Source organism: Odocoileus virginianus, unplaced genomic scaffold (assembly GCF_023699985.2).
Source record: "Odocoileus virginianus isolate 20LAN1187 ecotype Illinois unplaced genomic scaffold, Ovbor_1.2 Unplaced_Contig_29, whole genome shotgun sequence".
In the NCBI taxonomy this organism is placed as follows: domain Eukaryota; kingdom Metazoa; phylum Chordata; class Mammalia; order Artiodactyla; family Cervidae; genus Odocoileus; species Odocoileus virginianus.
In genome coordinates this window covers 620,165-636,997 of record NW_027224346.1, presented here as the reverse complement: position 1 = coordinate 636,997, position 16,833 = coordinate 620,165, and the positions used below count along the sequence as shown (strand labels likewise).

Below are 16,833 nucleotides of genomic sequence, written 5' to 3'. Positions count from 1 at the left end.
TAAGATATCACAGCTATCTCTAAAAAAATATTTTCTATTTTCAATTAAATTCTTTAACAAATTGGATTAAAGGTAATCTGAAAAAAATGAGAAATTATAAATGTTTTGAAAAAGATAATAGCAATTCACACAACCATACAGTAAGATACATTAAAAAGTTACAGTAAATAGAACTGTTTGGAATTATTGGAGCAAAAAATATAGTTGAATGAAGCAGAACAGAAAATCTCTGGGGAAAGACAATTATTCAGTAAATAGTATAAAATAATTGACTTGCTGCTCTACCTTAAAATACATTTCAAATAGATTAAAGATGTAAATGTTTCTTTAAAACTCTCAAAGTAATATAAGGAAAAAGAAGTAATTACTTATAGAATATGCAAACACAAGAAAGTCTAAGCAGGTAGATACCATAAAAGAAAAATTTAATAGATTTAGCTACACTAAATGTTAAAAATCTGTTTAAAAATTAAAAATTCAAGCCAAAAACAAAATTAGGGTGCAAATGACAAAGTGGAGAAAATATCTGCATTGCAATTTGACCAACACCTAATAGTTTTATATACAAAGAGGTTTTATAACTCAGTATTTTTTTTTTTCTTTTTTTTTCCATTTATTTTTATTAGTTGGAGGCTAATTACTTTACATCATTACAGTAGTTTTTGTCATACATTGAAATGAATTAGCCATGGATTTACATGTATTCCCCATCCCGGTCCCCCCTCCCACCTCCCTCTCCACCCGATCCCTCTGGGTCTTCCCAGTGCACCAGGCCCAAGCACTTGTCTCATGCACCCAACCTGGGCTGGTGATCTGTTTCACCCTAGATAATATACATGTTTCGATGCTGTTCTCTTGAAACATCCCAACCCTCGCCTTCTCCCAGAGTCCACAAGTCTGTTCTATACATCTGAGTCTCTTTTTTTGTTTTGCATATAGGGTTATCGTTACCATCTTTCTAAATTCTATATATATGTGTTAGTATACTGTAATGGTCTTTATCTTTCTGGCTTACTTCGCTCTGTATAATGGGCTCCAGTTTCATCCATCTCATTAGAACTGATTCAAATGAATTCTTTTTAATGGCTGATAACTCAGTATTTTAAAATCCAATAGCATAATAAGCAAAGGACATTAATAGATAATTCACAAAAAATACAAATATTTAAAATCACTAATAACAAATCAAACAAAGAAATTTATAGATTTTTCATATCAAAATAGCAGTTTATTGATATGGAGAGATTGCTGGCATTCTCAAGCACAATTAATAAAAATGACTATTACAACTTTCTGGAAACCAATCTATTAATATTTATCAAAAATAATTATGTGTATCCTTTAACTTTAGAATTTATCTTAATAAAAGATATAAGCAATGATTAATCCATCAAATTATTGGAAAGAGCTTAAATTTTTAACAATTGAAATGTTGGTTAAATAAGCAATGGAAAATCCAAATGCTGGACTACTAGCCACACATTTAAAATGATGGTATGCTATAAAAGAGTAATGCTTTATTGACTCAGGTAAGCATTCATTCAATTGTGTAAAAATAACCTAGAAACAAAACAGTGTCAACAACAACAAACAAAAGAGTAGGTACAATATGTGGGGGGCGGGGGGGGGGCAGTTGTTGGAAAAAAAAAAGAGTGAATCCCATTAAAAAGGACCTATGGGATATTCACCAGTGTTAAAAATGATTATCAACAGTGCACACACACTCAGTCACTCATGCAGGTCTGACTTTTTACAGCTCCACAGACTGTAGCCCGCCAGGCTCCTCTGTCCATGGATTTTCCAAGCAAGAATACAGGAGTGGGTTGCCATTTCCTACTCCAGGGGATCTTTCCAACCCAGGGATCGAATCCACATCTCTTGCATCTCCTGCATTGCAGGTGGATTCTTTACCACTGTGCCAGTTGGGAAGCCCATCAATGGATAAAGGCATTATAGATGTTACTTATCATTCATGCTTTCCTGAATTTTCCACACGTCCTACAATTATTACATATTGGATTAGTAACTAAGAAAATACAGAATGTTTACAATATTGCTTTGACTTTAGTAACAACAGTATCCAAAATCATGTTAACCCTGATAGTTCTACTCTTCAGTTCAGTTCAGTTCAGTTCAGTCACTCAGTCGTGTCCAACTCTTTGCGACCCCATGGACTGCAGCACGCTAGGCCTCCCTGTCCATCACCAACTCCCGGAGTCTACTCAAACTCATGTCCATCAAGTCGGTGATGCCATCCAGCCATCTCATCCTCTGTCGTCCCCTTCTCCTCCTGCCCTCAATCCCTCCCAGCATCAGGGTCTTTTCCAATGAGTCAACTCTTCACATGAGGTGGCCAAAGTATTGGAGTTATTCAGCTTCAGCATCAGTCCTTCCAATGAACACCCAGGACTGATCTCCTTTAGGATGGACTGGCTGGATCTCCTTGCAGTCCAAGGGACTCTCAAGAGTCTTCTCCAACACCACAGTTCAAAAGCATCAATTCTTCGGTGCTCAGCTTTCTTTATAGTCCAACTCTCACATCCATACATGACCACTGGAAAAACCATAGCCTTGACCAGACGGACCTTTGTTGGCAAAGTAATGTCTCTGCTTTTTAATATGCTATCTAGATTGGTCATAACTTTCCTTCCAAGGAGTAAGTGTCTTTTAATTTCATGGCTGCAATCACCATCTGCAGTGATTTTGGAGACCCAAAAAATAAAGTCTGACACTGTTTCCACTGTTTCCCCATCTATTTTCCATGAAGGGATGGGACCAGACGCCATGATCTTAGTTTTCTGAATGTTGAACTTTAAGCCAACTTTTTCACTTTCATCAAGAGGCTTTTAGTTCCTCTTCACTTTCTGCCATAAGGGTGGTGTCATCTGCATATCTGAGGTTATTGATATTTCTCCCAGCAATCTTAATTCCAGATTGTGCTTCTTCCAGCCCAGCGTTTCTCATGATGTACTCTGCATATAAGTTAAATAAGCAGGGTGACAATATACAGCCTTGATGTACTCCTTTTCCTATTTGGAACCAGTCTGTTGTTCCATGTCCAGTTCTGTTGCTTCCTGACCTGCATATAGGTTTCTCAAGAGGCAGGTCAGGTGGTCTGGTATTCCCATCTCCTTCAGAATTTTCCACAGTTTATTGTGATCCACACAGTCGAAGGCTTTGGCATAGTCAATAAAGCAGAAATAGATGTTTTTCTGGAACTCTCTTGCTTTTTTGATGATCCAGCAGATATTGGCAATTTGATCTCTGGTTCCTCTGCCTTTTCTAAAACCAGATTGAACATCTGGAAGTTCTTGGTTCACGTATTGCTGAAGCCTGGCTTGAAGAATTTTGAGCATTACTTTACTAGCATGTGAGATGAGTGCAATTGTGCAGTAGTTTGAGCATTCTTTGGTATTGCCTTTCTTAGGGATTGGAATGAAAAACGGACCTTTTCCAGTCCTGTGGCCACTGCTGAGTTTTACATAGGCTGCACCAAAACTAGGGAGGCCTACCCTCTCTGTATCTGATCATATTTTCACACTTTAATCACAATGAAAGATTTTGTAGGCAAAAGGAGAAGGGGGCAGCAGAGGGTGAGATGGTTAGATAGCATCACCAACTCAATGGACATGAATTTGAGCAAATTCCAGGAGATAGTGAAGGACAGAGAAGCCTGGCATGCTGCAGTCATGGGGTCACAAAGAGTCAGACACAACTTAGTAACTGAACAATACAATGAAAGAGATTTTCAGAACTCTAGGAAACAATCAGACAAAAGTTTTCACTCCCATCTTTATTTATGGTCAAGTGCAGTGTCAAATAACATTTAGATATTAACTCTTTGCTTTCAGCTCCTACCAAAGGTAGTAAGAATCAAGTGATGAACAAACCCTGGACCTCAGAACCAGCAGGGCTCAGCTTTCACCTACATCTAAAACTTGAGCCTGAAATTTTTAAAAAAGGTGGAAGGGACAGTGTGGGATATAGACACTACCTTTCTCAGGATACAAAGTGTGGGCCTTTGACAACTTCCAATCACAACTCTTCTACGTCTCCCTTGGTAGAGAGAAGAATGATTTTTTCCTCCAATGTGTTTAAAAGGCATATATCCAAAGGGCGCATATATCCAAAGGGCAAGTAAGCAGGATTTCTTCTGAACAAAGATGCTTTAAACAGGAGATTTGTAAACGTTAAATGTTCTCTTTCCCCAGTATGGACATGCAGCCTAACTCCAAGGGGGTCAAAAAGAGTCTAGCAGTACTTGGCTCTCAACAGTAAGCAATAGTCAAACTGTTAATTCCATCTGCTCCCCTCCAAAAAATGACAAAGCATTACATGGTAGTGCCAGGGCCTACATTTAAGGGGTTTTTCTACGGGGCATTCATTTTCATAACACTAAGATGCTAATTATTTCTGAGTACTTCTGAGAACCAATCTTGATACTACATGATAACAACCTTGATGCTGATAGCAAAAAAATACACTATCTTTAATATCATATTCTTTGTTAAAGATATTGTCTTCCTTTCTTTACTGGTCAAAGCTCTGAATTCCATCTACTATTTCCTCAGGAACTTAGTTCCAATAGATATCTCATTTTTCCTCTTACTTCTCACTTTTCTTATGCATATTAAAAAAAAATCCAAGCATAATATCCCTTCAACTCATATCCCTCTGCAGAAGTTTCAACTATGCCTATGGAATTTCCTAAGGAACTGTGAAATATTTATGTAACTCATCTATAGTAATGAAAAGTAGACTAGTGGTTTCAGGGATTGAGAGAGAGATTACAAAGGGGCACTAGGAGACTTTTGGAGGTGATGGATATATTCATTATTTTGATTGTGGTGATGGGTTTAAAGAATATAAATATGTTAAACATTCAATGGCACACTTTAAATATGTGTAGTTTATTACAGGCCAATTATACTCCCATAAAGCTACTGAAATAAATACTGAAGTCTGGGTCCTGTTCCACTCCTCAAATTGGTATATGGGTTCCCCCTTGAAATCAGGACTCAAAAGCTCCCTCAGATGATTTGAAAATGTGTAGATGAGGTCGAGGACCACTGCTCTAAGGCTGTCATTCTCTCTTCCTTCCTTAGTTTTCTTAAAATGCCTCATGCAAGCATGTCTACTTTTTCATCATCCATTCCTGAAGCAAAGAGCCGACTCACTGGAAAAGACCCTGAAGCTGGGAAAGACTGAGGGCCGGAGAAGGAGGAGGCAACAGAGGATGAGATGGCAGGATGGACTCAAAGAACATGAGTTTGAGCAAACTCTAAGAGATAGTGTAGGACAGGGAAGCCTGGCATGCTACAGCCCAGGGGTCACAAAGAGTCGGACCAAACAACATTCTTTCTCAGTCTTCCGGAGACTAGTTTCTGAACCACTACTCAGCTAAAGCTGTACTTGTTAAAGTCACCTATGAACTCCTGACAAATTCATTGGTCCCTGGAGTCCTCTTCTTACTTGACATCTCTTTAAAGCCTTCAAAATTGTTGACCCATTCCTCCTCTATTTGAAAACTTCTCCACCCTTGGCATCCTTCTTGAAGTTCCTCCTATCTTTCTAACTAATACTTTCTAACTAATTCTCTTTCACACTATTCTTCCACTTATCTACCTTTTATTTGTCTGTTCTCCAATTGCTGCTTTTTATTATGCTAAAGTCTTTTCCAACCTGAGTCATTTCAACATACCCAAATCAATATAGCTTCTTCAATTCAACCCCCTCATCGTCCCTCTATTCCTGATTTCCTTTACAAGTTCCACATCCTATATTCAAACACCTATCTACATCTTCATCTGAATGTCCCATAGTTTCCTCAAATTCAAACAAATCCAAAATAGAATGCATCATCTTCCCTCTATCTACATGAAACTCATTTCCAATCAACGGAACCAAGTCAAACCCTCAAGATTCTTGATTCTTCCTCTTTTCTTTCCTGAGGTGACAGGATCTATCAGGTTCTACCTCACTCTACCAGAATTAGAATCCAAAACACAAATCCATTACATGGTTCCTTATTCATCATTTTCAATGCAATCCCCTTAGCCAAGGATACAACATACTGGGTTGGCCCTCTATCACCCTCACTGTTCTCATCTTCCACCATTTTCCCATCTAACCCTCGCATTCAAGTCAAGACCAATGTTACTAACTTTGGACTTGTCACCAACAATGACGTCTCTAAACTGCCAGGGTTGCTCCTGCCTCCTTGTTTTCTCACTTACTCTATTTTCCTGGAAAGGTATTCACTCACCTCGTGCACTTGGCAAACTTATACCATACTTTAAAGCTCTACTATGTGCCCCCAACTTTACATACATCCATGCTGAGTTAGCCATCTCCTACTCTGCTCACCTACAATGCTAGGCAAATCTCTATTCACACTCATCACAGAGTATTATAATTGTTACTTTACTTACCTGTCTTGTATATGACATAGTAAGTTCCTTGATGACAAGAGCTGTGACATTCATTTTTGGATACATTCATTTTGTATACCTATTCGGCCTGGGGTAATGCAAATTTATGTCTGACATAATTTTGATTATTTACAAGATGCAAACTTGATAGCGCCAAAATGGTCTTGATACTAACATTTTTTAAAAGATCTCCTAATATTCATTATAAAATAAATATCAGGCAACAAGATCCTGAATAAAACAGTTGACTACAAGATATAATTAAACTCTGACTGTCAAAACACCACTGCTTTAAAAATGCAATGGAGAGCAGATTTCATCAAACAGGAATACAAGAAAAAAACGAAGCACAGCAGGGATAACACACTGACTTAACCAATGCTTCATCTGATGTCCATACCCAGATACTGTGAATGCTGGTAAATAAGAGGGTTTAAAACCCTTTGTTGTTATAACTATAGTAAATCAAAAAAGGATAAATATGCCAAATCCAGAATTTATTTTCCAAAACAGGCAATGATTTTTCTCCCTTTGCCACTTTGTTGAAATGAATTATTACAACAGCCGACTTTGAAGCTACTATTGGCCAGCCAAGCATATCCTAAAGATTTTTTTTCTTTCTTTCTTCTTTCTTGCCTGCACTTCAAAAATATGGTGCTCTGAGACTTAAAATGTGTTAACCTAAAGAAAAATGCTTAGAAATTGGGGGACGGGGTGGGGGGTGGGGGGGCACTCAGAGCAGTGATCTATGGATGTTAGGAGAATGTTCTTAGGAAAAACAAGCCTCCCAGGACTACTACATTGACTCAAGGTCAATATTTTTTTTTTACACCAATATTTATGACTTTATGCAGATAAGGTTTTAAAAGTTGAAAATTTCAAACTGTAAAGTGATACACGAACCAAAGAGGCGGCATACCTGCTACAAACCTACTGTGTAATCCAAAGGACAAATAATTTGCAAAGGACAACCTGGCCCTACAGCCGGTAGGACGGTCTCTGAAGATAAGCAGCAGCTGCCCGCTGAACAAACTCCCCCTACCTGAAGAGCCGAGCGGCTGCCCGGCGTGTGATAATGTATCGGAGAACCGATTCTGTGCAGTACGAAACTACCAGGACAAAATTTAAAAATTTCAGAAACGTCTATACTCCGAGGGAACAACGCACACCTGTGCAAACCGAAGCGGGGGATACCCAGTTCTGCCAGAGCGTGCAAACTTCGGCGGGTCTTTCAATGCTACAATTTTCGGACAAAACCCTGACGATTCTCGAGTATATCAGAAGAGTCGGACACGACTTAGGACTAAACCACCACCACCTGGGGAGGACTAACTCATAATAAAAAGAGGGTAAGGAATGATGAAGAGCTCACCAGTGTAAATAACCAAGGAAGGAATCGTGGCTGCTTTGTGAATCTCTTCGACTTGTGGGGGAACGGGGAAGAATGTTGCTTTCAAAGACGAGGGGGGCGACAGTGACCATTTTGGCCATTAGAGTGGACGGGTAGTTGCAGCCTCGCTGAAGTGGCAAGGAGGAGTCGGAGGGGTGGGAGGGGTAGGAGAGGTCGGACCGGAGCATCAGCCGCTGCAGGGCGGTGGGGGTGTCCCACCCCAGGCAACCCGGCTGAAGGGCTGCTGGTCCGCGCGAGGCGGCTGCACCCAGGTCACGCCCGGAGGTCGGAAGGCTCCTCGCCGGGGAAGGAGAAAGACCCGAGTCCTCGCGCACAAAGCTGCCGCCGCCCAGGCAGCAGGCGGGCTGCGCCCAACTTCGGGGCGAGAAGCCGCCGGCCGCAGCCTACCACCGAGTTCCTCCCCTCAGACCCTTGGACGCCTGGGCGTCCAGCACAGTCTAGCGTTCATCCGCGGCGCCTCGCGCCGGAGCTGTTACCCCCAACGAAGCCGCCGCCCCGGGGACAAAGTCCCGGTCCCCTCCCCGCCGTCGCCTCGCCCCGGCTCCTCCCTGACAAAAAAAGTTATCGGTCGCCGGCCGCCCTGGGGGCCCGGAGCGGTTCTCTCTGCCGGACTTACCAGAGCGGCTCTCCAAGCTCGACCTCCAGAACCTCGACTTGTCTGGCTCGCAACGACAGCGACGGCTACTGCTCCGAATAAGCAGCACCACCTGCCCCCCCACTTCTTCCTAGCAGAACGGGTCCTGGCGAGCCATCTTCCCCCTCCGCTCACTGACTGACAACCCAGTCCCGAGAGCCGCCACTGCCGCCAGCTACTCTGACGGGCAAGACCAGGGACCCGTCCCCAGGCAGCCAACCACCACCGCCCCACGCCAGCTCGGCCTATCGCCGCTCGCTGGGGCGGGATCAGAGCAACTTCTCCACCAATGAAAATCTTCTTTTGCTAGGCCCGGGGCGGGGCCATGAGGTGGGCGGGAGGGAGACCTGGTGGGCGTGGTCTAAGCGATAAGGCGTGGTCGGCGTCCCAAAGGGGAGATGATTGACTGTTAAGATTGAAGCTGCAACTAGGCGATAGTGATCAGAGAAGGTCTGTTGGACTCAGCCTTTAGTATTTACAGCTCTTCCAGAAGAAAATAAGCCTTTCGGAATGACGTTCACCATAATCGCAGAAGAGAAACTAATTGATATTTTAATTTCTTTATTTCTTGGTCAGGAGGATTTACTTCACAGTAATTTGAGTCACCAGAATTTCTCAAAATCTTATCAAATCCTGAGGTGGGGGGTGGGCGGGTGGGAGGAGGAAAATGGTAATAAAATACGTTTTTGCAAAATGGTAATAAACTCTTCTCCTCTTACATCATTGCTTTTGGCCTTAGTCTGGAAAAAGTCAAACACAATTCCACAGTATCCATTCCATCAGCTGTTTTTGTTTTGTTTTTTTTCCTTCATCTTCCCTCCCTTCTCTTCTCCTAGATACTAAATATTTTATGTAATGACTGGAACCTAAGTACATCCAAACTGTTTCCTACATATAGTTACTCTGTTTTTGACCTTGTTAACTTCTCCTACCACATCCCTTTCAAGTCTCATCAGAATTAATTAGAAAGAAAATGAACTTTCAACTTGAAAGACAGGAAGCCACTCTAATTTTTAAGAAAGAAGAACTTCTAAAGCACCAAGATCTTTTCAAACATGGCAAACACATAAATAACAAGCCCACAGTAAGAAAACATATTACTTAATATTGAAAGAGCATCAGGCAAACAACTTCAGGTATTCATTAAGGTAGATTTATAGAACAATCAGGATCTGCCATCCAAGAGAATAGACAGATTTATAAGCAAATAATAAAATATGGTGATAAGGGCAACAGAGCCAGGTTCAATGAGCCAAGGGAACACAGGAAAAATTATTGTGTTTAGGAAAGTCAGGGAACTTCACAAATAAGGTAATATTTGAGTTGGATCTTAAAAAGGTGAATAGGGAATTTCCCTGGTGGTCCAGTGGCTGAGACTCCACGCTCCCAATGCAGGGGGCCCGGGTTCAATCCTTGGTAAGGGAATTAAATCCCACATGCTGCAACTAAAGACCTGGTGCAGCCAAATAAATAAATATTTTTTTAAAAAAAAATAAGGAAATAGGAGTTTGCCAGAGAAGAAAATCAAAAGACATTTCAGGAAGCAAGAACAGCAAGTTCAAAGACGCAGAGCTGTGAAAGGGCTCTGAGTAGCTGGGGAACACTGAGAAAGTCGGTAGGCTTGAAAGATAAGTAGCAGCCAAAAATTAAGTTAGAACAAAACATTATAAAGAGAGATTATAAAGGCCATACGAGCTACATTAAGGTATGTAGATGAGCACTGTCCAACAGAGACTTCTGTAATGGTGAAAATGTTCTATATTTGTGTTGTCCAATAGGATAATCACAAGTGGCTATCCAGCACTTGAAATATGGCACAGCATGCTTGCTAAGTCACTTAAGTTGTGTCCAACTCTTCGCGACCCCATGGACCATAGCCCACCAGGCTCCTCTATCCAAGGGATTCTCCAGGCAAGAGTACTGGAGTGGATTGCCATACCCTTCTCCAGAAGATCTTCCCGCCCTAGGGATCAAACTCCCACCTCTTAATCTCCTGCATTGGCAGGCAGGTTCTTTACCACTAGCACCACCTGGGCACAGAAGAAAAACTCAATTTTTTATCTGAATTTTAATAACTACCATGTTGAACAGCTCAGGCTTACGCTTTATTCTACAGGCAATCATGAACCACTAGAAGCTTATAACCATGTGAACAATGCAATCAGTTTTCTTTCAGAGGGTAAGAATCCTAAAGACAGTGCCTGTCTCTCCTTTGACAGGAAACTTGTCACTAGATTCCTTGTCACTTTCACCTCCACTAGACCAGGTTACTAGTGGAGGATTGGCAGTGTAATTTAGGGGAAGTGTTGGCTGAAGGAAGAGGGATAAGAAGATCCGGAGAGTGTGTCGTAGTCTAACATTCTCACAGAAAGCAAGCAGTCAAATCCCAGGAACTTGAATTCTGCCATCAAGTCCTGAGAGGATAGGGAGTAGGAGAGTGAAGGGTCAGAGAGGGAAAGAAGGCCAAAACCTCAGCTGGATCAAAAAATAGAGAGAGAGCAAGGGTGAGCAGAGGAATACACACGCAATCAGTTTTACTGGCAATCAGCCCTGTGGGCCACTGGATATGTTGGCCTGATTTAAAGAGCCAGAGAGTCTGTTGGCAAGAAGGCCCAGTAGGAGCAGGGCAAGACTCCAGCAGAGACAAAGTGCCAAACCACACCTTCGGAAATGGGAAATGGAGGCAAATACCTACTGACTTCCTGCACTATACACAGAACCAACTTGTCAAGCATACAAAGGAATGCCAGAAGCTCATAGTATAGGTCCTTGGGTAACAAAGAGGTGAAAAGTAAAGCAAAGTTGCATCATTTATCACAACAATAGGAGAGATGGCACAGAGCAGTACATGACTGATTCATTGTGCAGTGCTAGGCAATAACTGCTGTGTGACTTCAGACTAGGGAGCAAGCCTTCCAGGTGAGGGTGGCTGGAGAAGTCAAAGCTTCACAGAGGGCGGTAAGCACTGAGCCATGTCTTGAAAAATGGACAGAAATTTGAATTTGGAAAGTGTGAGAAGGAAACTCTTGGAATTCCTGGAAAAGAGACAGAAGAATGGAAATATAAGCAGCGTTCAGAGGACATGGGAAGCCTTTGAACTGGCCAGAGCCTGGCAAGCTAGGTTGGAGGAAGACAATAGAGTGCCTTGAAAGCCAACTCCCATGTTCAGATTCTGTCAGTTTGCCTAGTAGCTTGCTGTCTGTTCCTTAGAATTGCTTGGGATGAGTTTCAAAAATAGAAATATCCACATCAAATAAATCAGAAAACTGGGGTACAGGGCCTGGATATAGAGTTTATTTTAAAAGCTTTCCAAGTGAATCTAACATACTCCCAGGGTTGTAAACAGGGGAATGACATCATAATATTTCACTAACACTAAATCAAGATTGTACATAGGATGGATTGAGTGGCAAGAAACTGAGACTGCCTGTATATATTTATATATTTGTTTCCTTTCTGCAAAAAGAGAGGAAGCAATTTATTGGCTGACTTCACTTCCTGTTTTACAGTGGTAAGATGATACAGAAAGCAATTTTAGTCACCTTCCTTCTAAGTCAGAGTAAAACCAAAACTCAAGTTTATGTTTGCGGTCCACTTTCCTGTCACAATTTGTGCATACAAAAACAATTTCCAACAGTAACACTCTGCAATTAACAGTTACACATAACCATTTATATTTTAGTAGCAAAGCACTAGGAAAATGCCCAAGAACATTCTGTTTCAAAAGGGAAATGCTTTTAACCTCTTTATGAAAGTCAGCATATTCCAAACCTTAACTACCCATCTTTGCTAGTCTCTAGTATCCACAGGCATAATTCTACACTAACTATTAAAATGTTTTTACCTTCTTGCAAATAACTTTATTAAATGCCAGTTGAACATTACAAAGCCAGTTGAACATTATATATTTTATGATATTAAATTTCAGAAACTTGAAGAAAGATTTAGCTCAAATATATTTCTATTAAAGTTAGCTGTAAAACATCTGGGTAATATGACAATTTTCTTCCAAGTTTTTGAGATAGAGTTGACATATAGCATTGTGTAAGTTTAAGATATGTGGCATGATAATTTGATATATACAGACTGTGAAATGATTACCACAATAAGGTTAGTTAATACTTGTACTACTTCATAGGGTTAACTTTCTTTTCTTTTTGGCTGCTGTTATGAGAACATGTAGGATCTACCCCCTTAGCAACTTCCAAGTATACAATACAGTACTGTTAACTGTAATCAGCATGCTGTACATTACATCCCAGAACTTATTCATCTCATAACTAGAAATTTGTACCCTTTGACTGGTAGTATCTACCCATTTTCCCCAGTCTCTAGTCCTTGGCAACCACCAGTCTATTCTTTGTTTCTATGTACCATGACTATTTTAAGTGAAAGAGTTAAAAGAATTTTACCTTGAAAAAAAAATATGAAGAATGTGTTACATTAGTGGCAAGCATGTTAAAACATATTTTTTAAAAACTTAAAACAAAAAGAATGTGCTGAGAGTTCTTTCTGTCTTGCTGTGCCGTGCCAGATTCCCCTTCTAAGAAAGCCGCTTCAGCCAGTGCCTCCGGTGGAGGCCACAGGCGTGATCTTCGCCACACAACCCGCTTCTTGGAACCATGCTCGTCAAGGGAAGCCAGGCCTAACGATGTGAACACTCCACCCAAACAGGGGTGGCGGTGACTACCTAAACCCACTCTCTTTCAAGAATATGAACTGGAAATGGGAAGAGAAAATCAATCACGTGGTGGGTGCAGAAGCTAGGTGTAGAAAGGCTTCTCAAGGTGTAGAAAGAAGCCCTGAGGGGCCGTGAGAGGGGCAAGTTCTGAGTAAACTGAAGCCATCAGGCAGAGAAGAGACGTACAAAGTAGGGGATGAAGTAATTGGTAACAAAGAAGCGGAGCCCAGGTAGAACAAGTCACCGTAATAAAGATGGGGACAAATGCAACTCTGCTATTGAGGGAACAGTGAAATAACCCATGTTCCCCTGCTGCCCTGAATCACTCCGGTTCCCAGTGTTTGTGTTCAACATCTGTAAGAACCAACTGCAGCTGTTTCCAGAGTTCTACAAGGTTCCCCTCTGCATCACCTAAGACATTCTAAGTAAATTGTGGGGCCTGCCATGGTTGTATAAACCAATAAGCAGTCTTCCAGAATCATGGAACAAGTGAAAGAAGCTGGATCAACTGCATTTTGCAAAGAGAATTTTATCCTCCAAGGCTGGTTCCAGGTTTTTCTAGGACTAACATCCTAGAAAGAAAACAATATTCTTTATAGCTTAAAAAAAAATCATAAGTTAAAATTTCAATACCTTTGTAACAGATATTTTAAGGGGAAAAATATTTTTTTCTCATCTTTTAGCAGTAGAGCCAATCTTGTTCATAATTCTAAAAAGTCGTATAGATAGGGGTGGAAAGCCTAATTACTAACTACTACCCTCAAGTGATTAGAAGTAAAAAATATCCACATGTATCTTCTAAGACATTTTATTAACCAGTGTTTTCTAGAAGAATTATTGTTGAGGGGGTCTTGTTTTGCAGGTTTTATAAATCATGTTTCTGGAAAATATTTTATGACATGGGAAAAAGATGGGTACAAAACTCCAATATGACATGGTCACAACTGTGCAAATATTCATGTCTGGGAAATATGTCAGGGACATGTAAGCATGAAGAAATTATGACTGAATTTTATTTTCTTCTTCACATATGTTTTTAATTTACCAAATGACACATGTAAATCCATGGCTAATTCATTTCAATGTATGACAAAAACCACTGCAATGTTGTAAAGTAATTAGCCTCCAACTAATAAAAATAAATGGAAAAAAATAATAATAATTTACCAAATGTTCTATAATAAACAGGTGTTAGTTTTGCAACCAAAAAAAAGGTACATTATTTTTACAGTGAAAAGGCAGCAGACCGGACATCACTTATTGTTAATTCTGCCCAAGCAAACCTCGGTTAAACACTCTTTCTTTTACTCTTAGCCAATGAATTATTCAAAATTCTTTAAAGTGCTCTCATAAATCCCACAGAGAAGCTCTTGTTATTGCTGACAAGCAAAAGACCCCATCAGTGCTTATTTAAGAGACGCATAAACTTGTATGCAGATTTTCTTTTCCAAATGAGGTCCCAGAAAACACAGAAAATATATATAGACAACTGTGACAAACACAGCTCCCAGAGGAAGTGGAAAGGTGTTGTGCCATCTTTGGGTGCCCCACAATAGTAAAGAGGAACTTTAGAACACAGATTAAAGGAGAACCTGAAAAGACAGCAGTTTTCATCCTCTGTCTTCGTTTGGTTGATGAATCTTTTTCAGGTTTCACACCTATCTACATGTCCATACACCAACTGGAAACCTGATTTCTCTGCTTTTCAGCCTACTCACTGCATTCATCAGATGCGTATTTCAATTGTATTCAGTGTAACACTTCATTGTGTATCAATTGTTTCATTGTGTATCAATTGTTGAACAATTGATTGAACAATTTTGCTCCAAAACTGTTTCTCATGTGTTAATCTCTCACCCAGAGAAGAGAGGCATCAATAGAGCTGCACACTTCCTTGGTTCCCTTGCCCAGTGCTACCCTCGAAGCAATTTAACAAGCATAAGTACTGTTTGAAGAGTAGATGAGTCTCGGAAGTCAAGGCCCAGCTGCAAGAAGGGTAACAAAGAGAGGCAGGAAGCGGCGCATCCCCAAAGAGTTTTGCCAACCCGTTCACTCTGGTCTGTGACTCTTAAGAGAGTCCAATGTAAGAATAATACTTCTATTTTTCAACTTTGCTCTCATTTACTTAGTCACTATCACCACACCCTGATATTTATGCCAAAAAAAAAAAAAGTTCCAGTGAGCAAATTCAACCAGTGTTCAGTAAGGATAAGCCCATCACCCTTTTTTCCTCCACCATCATATTAAAGTGACTCAGTCCTCAGTCAAGCTGTTCTCTCTTGATACCCATTATGTCAGCAAAAACAAGGGACACCTTCTCTAGACTTCTCTGTTTACTCGAGGCAAGTCCTCAGCACAGGCATGGGACACATGCCCAGGCCCAGCACCCTTGTGTCTTTTAAAGGGTGTCGTCCCAAAACCTCTACCTCTATGGTTTGAATCGTGATACTAATCCTTAAAGTCACTCTCAAGGATTTTTTTCAAATTTGAATTATACCAAGAAGAGAAGATATCACATTGGTCACAAATAAATTAGCAGAGTTTGGGGTCTGGCTCTGCGGGGAGGACCAGCCAGGAAAATGCCAGTGGCAGTGATGGCAGCAAGTTCCTTCAGTTTCAGAAAGTTGCTAGATCAGTGGGAGAACCGGGAGCTTGAGGCTCCAGGAGAAACTGTTACACCCCCAGTGTATGGTCAGCTTCTAAATTTGTATCTGCTCCATAATAACATGAATAATGCAGGATACTTTTGAAAAAAGGATACTACATGCTATAAAACCTGCAAATTCTGAACTTGGTCAGTAGGACAAAGAATTTGGCAGAGAGATTTCCCCAGAATCTATTCCACCATCAAAGCTCACCAGTGGTCTGAGATGGTCCAGCCAATCATGGAAGTGCTTAGAGATGCAGCCTGGAGAGGAGCCTTCTCCCTGGTCTCTCAAGCATATACATCTATCGTCACCTGCTATTTTGCAGCCTTTGTTGGACTTCCAGTGGAAGAGGCTGTGAAAGTTATACTAGAGAAGGACGGCAGGCTGATTCCACCACAAGGATGGTCACACCCAAAAAGCCACTTGCAGGGGCCCTGGATATTCCTTTAACAGGTTTATTCCCTTATCACAGCCTGCCCCTGTCCCACCCATTCCCAGTGAGCGGCAGTTAGCCTGACCCACTAACTATGTGGCTTTCCTTATCATTTATCATTCTGAGTTCAAGATCCACCTTCTGAATCCTGAATACTGACAAATAGGGAAACGTAGTGTTTATTTTCAATTTTATCAGATGGATGAAGCACCTTAGCATTCCCAAACATTTGATAAAATACCTATATAATATAAACTAGATTATAACAGTTGTTGAAACAATTCTCATTTTTTAATACTTGACAGTTTTGCTGGAGCCCATCAGTATTAAGCAGTCGGTTTATATTTCCTACCGACTCATAGAATACTGCCTTCCTGCTTCATGTAGAACAGTGGTTGTCCGTTGTCTTTTCCTGCCCCAGCGGACAGCACACACCCATCTGCACCATAGGCTGATGGCTGCACCGACGGTTTGAGGAGGACTGTCCCCAGGGGCAGTATCTGAATTGCTGAGGACCCTAATTCATCCTCTTTGGAGAATATGCTCTTTTCCTCTCAGCTGCTTAGAATCGCAAATGTAAAACACTGAGAGCTGA

The 16,833-nt window shown here is 41.0% G+C and overlaps 1 protein-coding gene and 1 pseudogene across 2 annotated transcripts in view; one reads left to right on the top strand and one right to left on the bottom strand.

Moving 5' to 3' along the window:
• Positions 1–8,667, bottom strand: part of HYCC1 (hyccin PI4KA lipid kinase complex subunit 1) — a 94,047-nt gene extending 85,380 nt beyond the window's left edge. For both annotated transcript variants that reach the window (XM_020876470.2, XM_020876472.2), the window contains exon 1: positions 8,459–8,667. The gene's annotated coding sequence lies outside the window, so the exon portion shown is untranslated. The remainder of the gene's footprint in view (positions 1–8,458) is intronic.
• A 7,069-nt stretch (positions 8,668–15,736) lies between these two features.
• LOC110126677 (COP9 signalosome complex subunit 8 pseudogene) lies at positions 15,737–16,397 on the top strand (annotated as a pseudogene).
• The last annotated feature ends 436 nt before the right edge of the window (positions 16,398–16,833 follow it).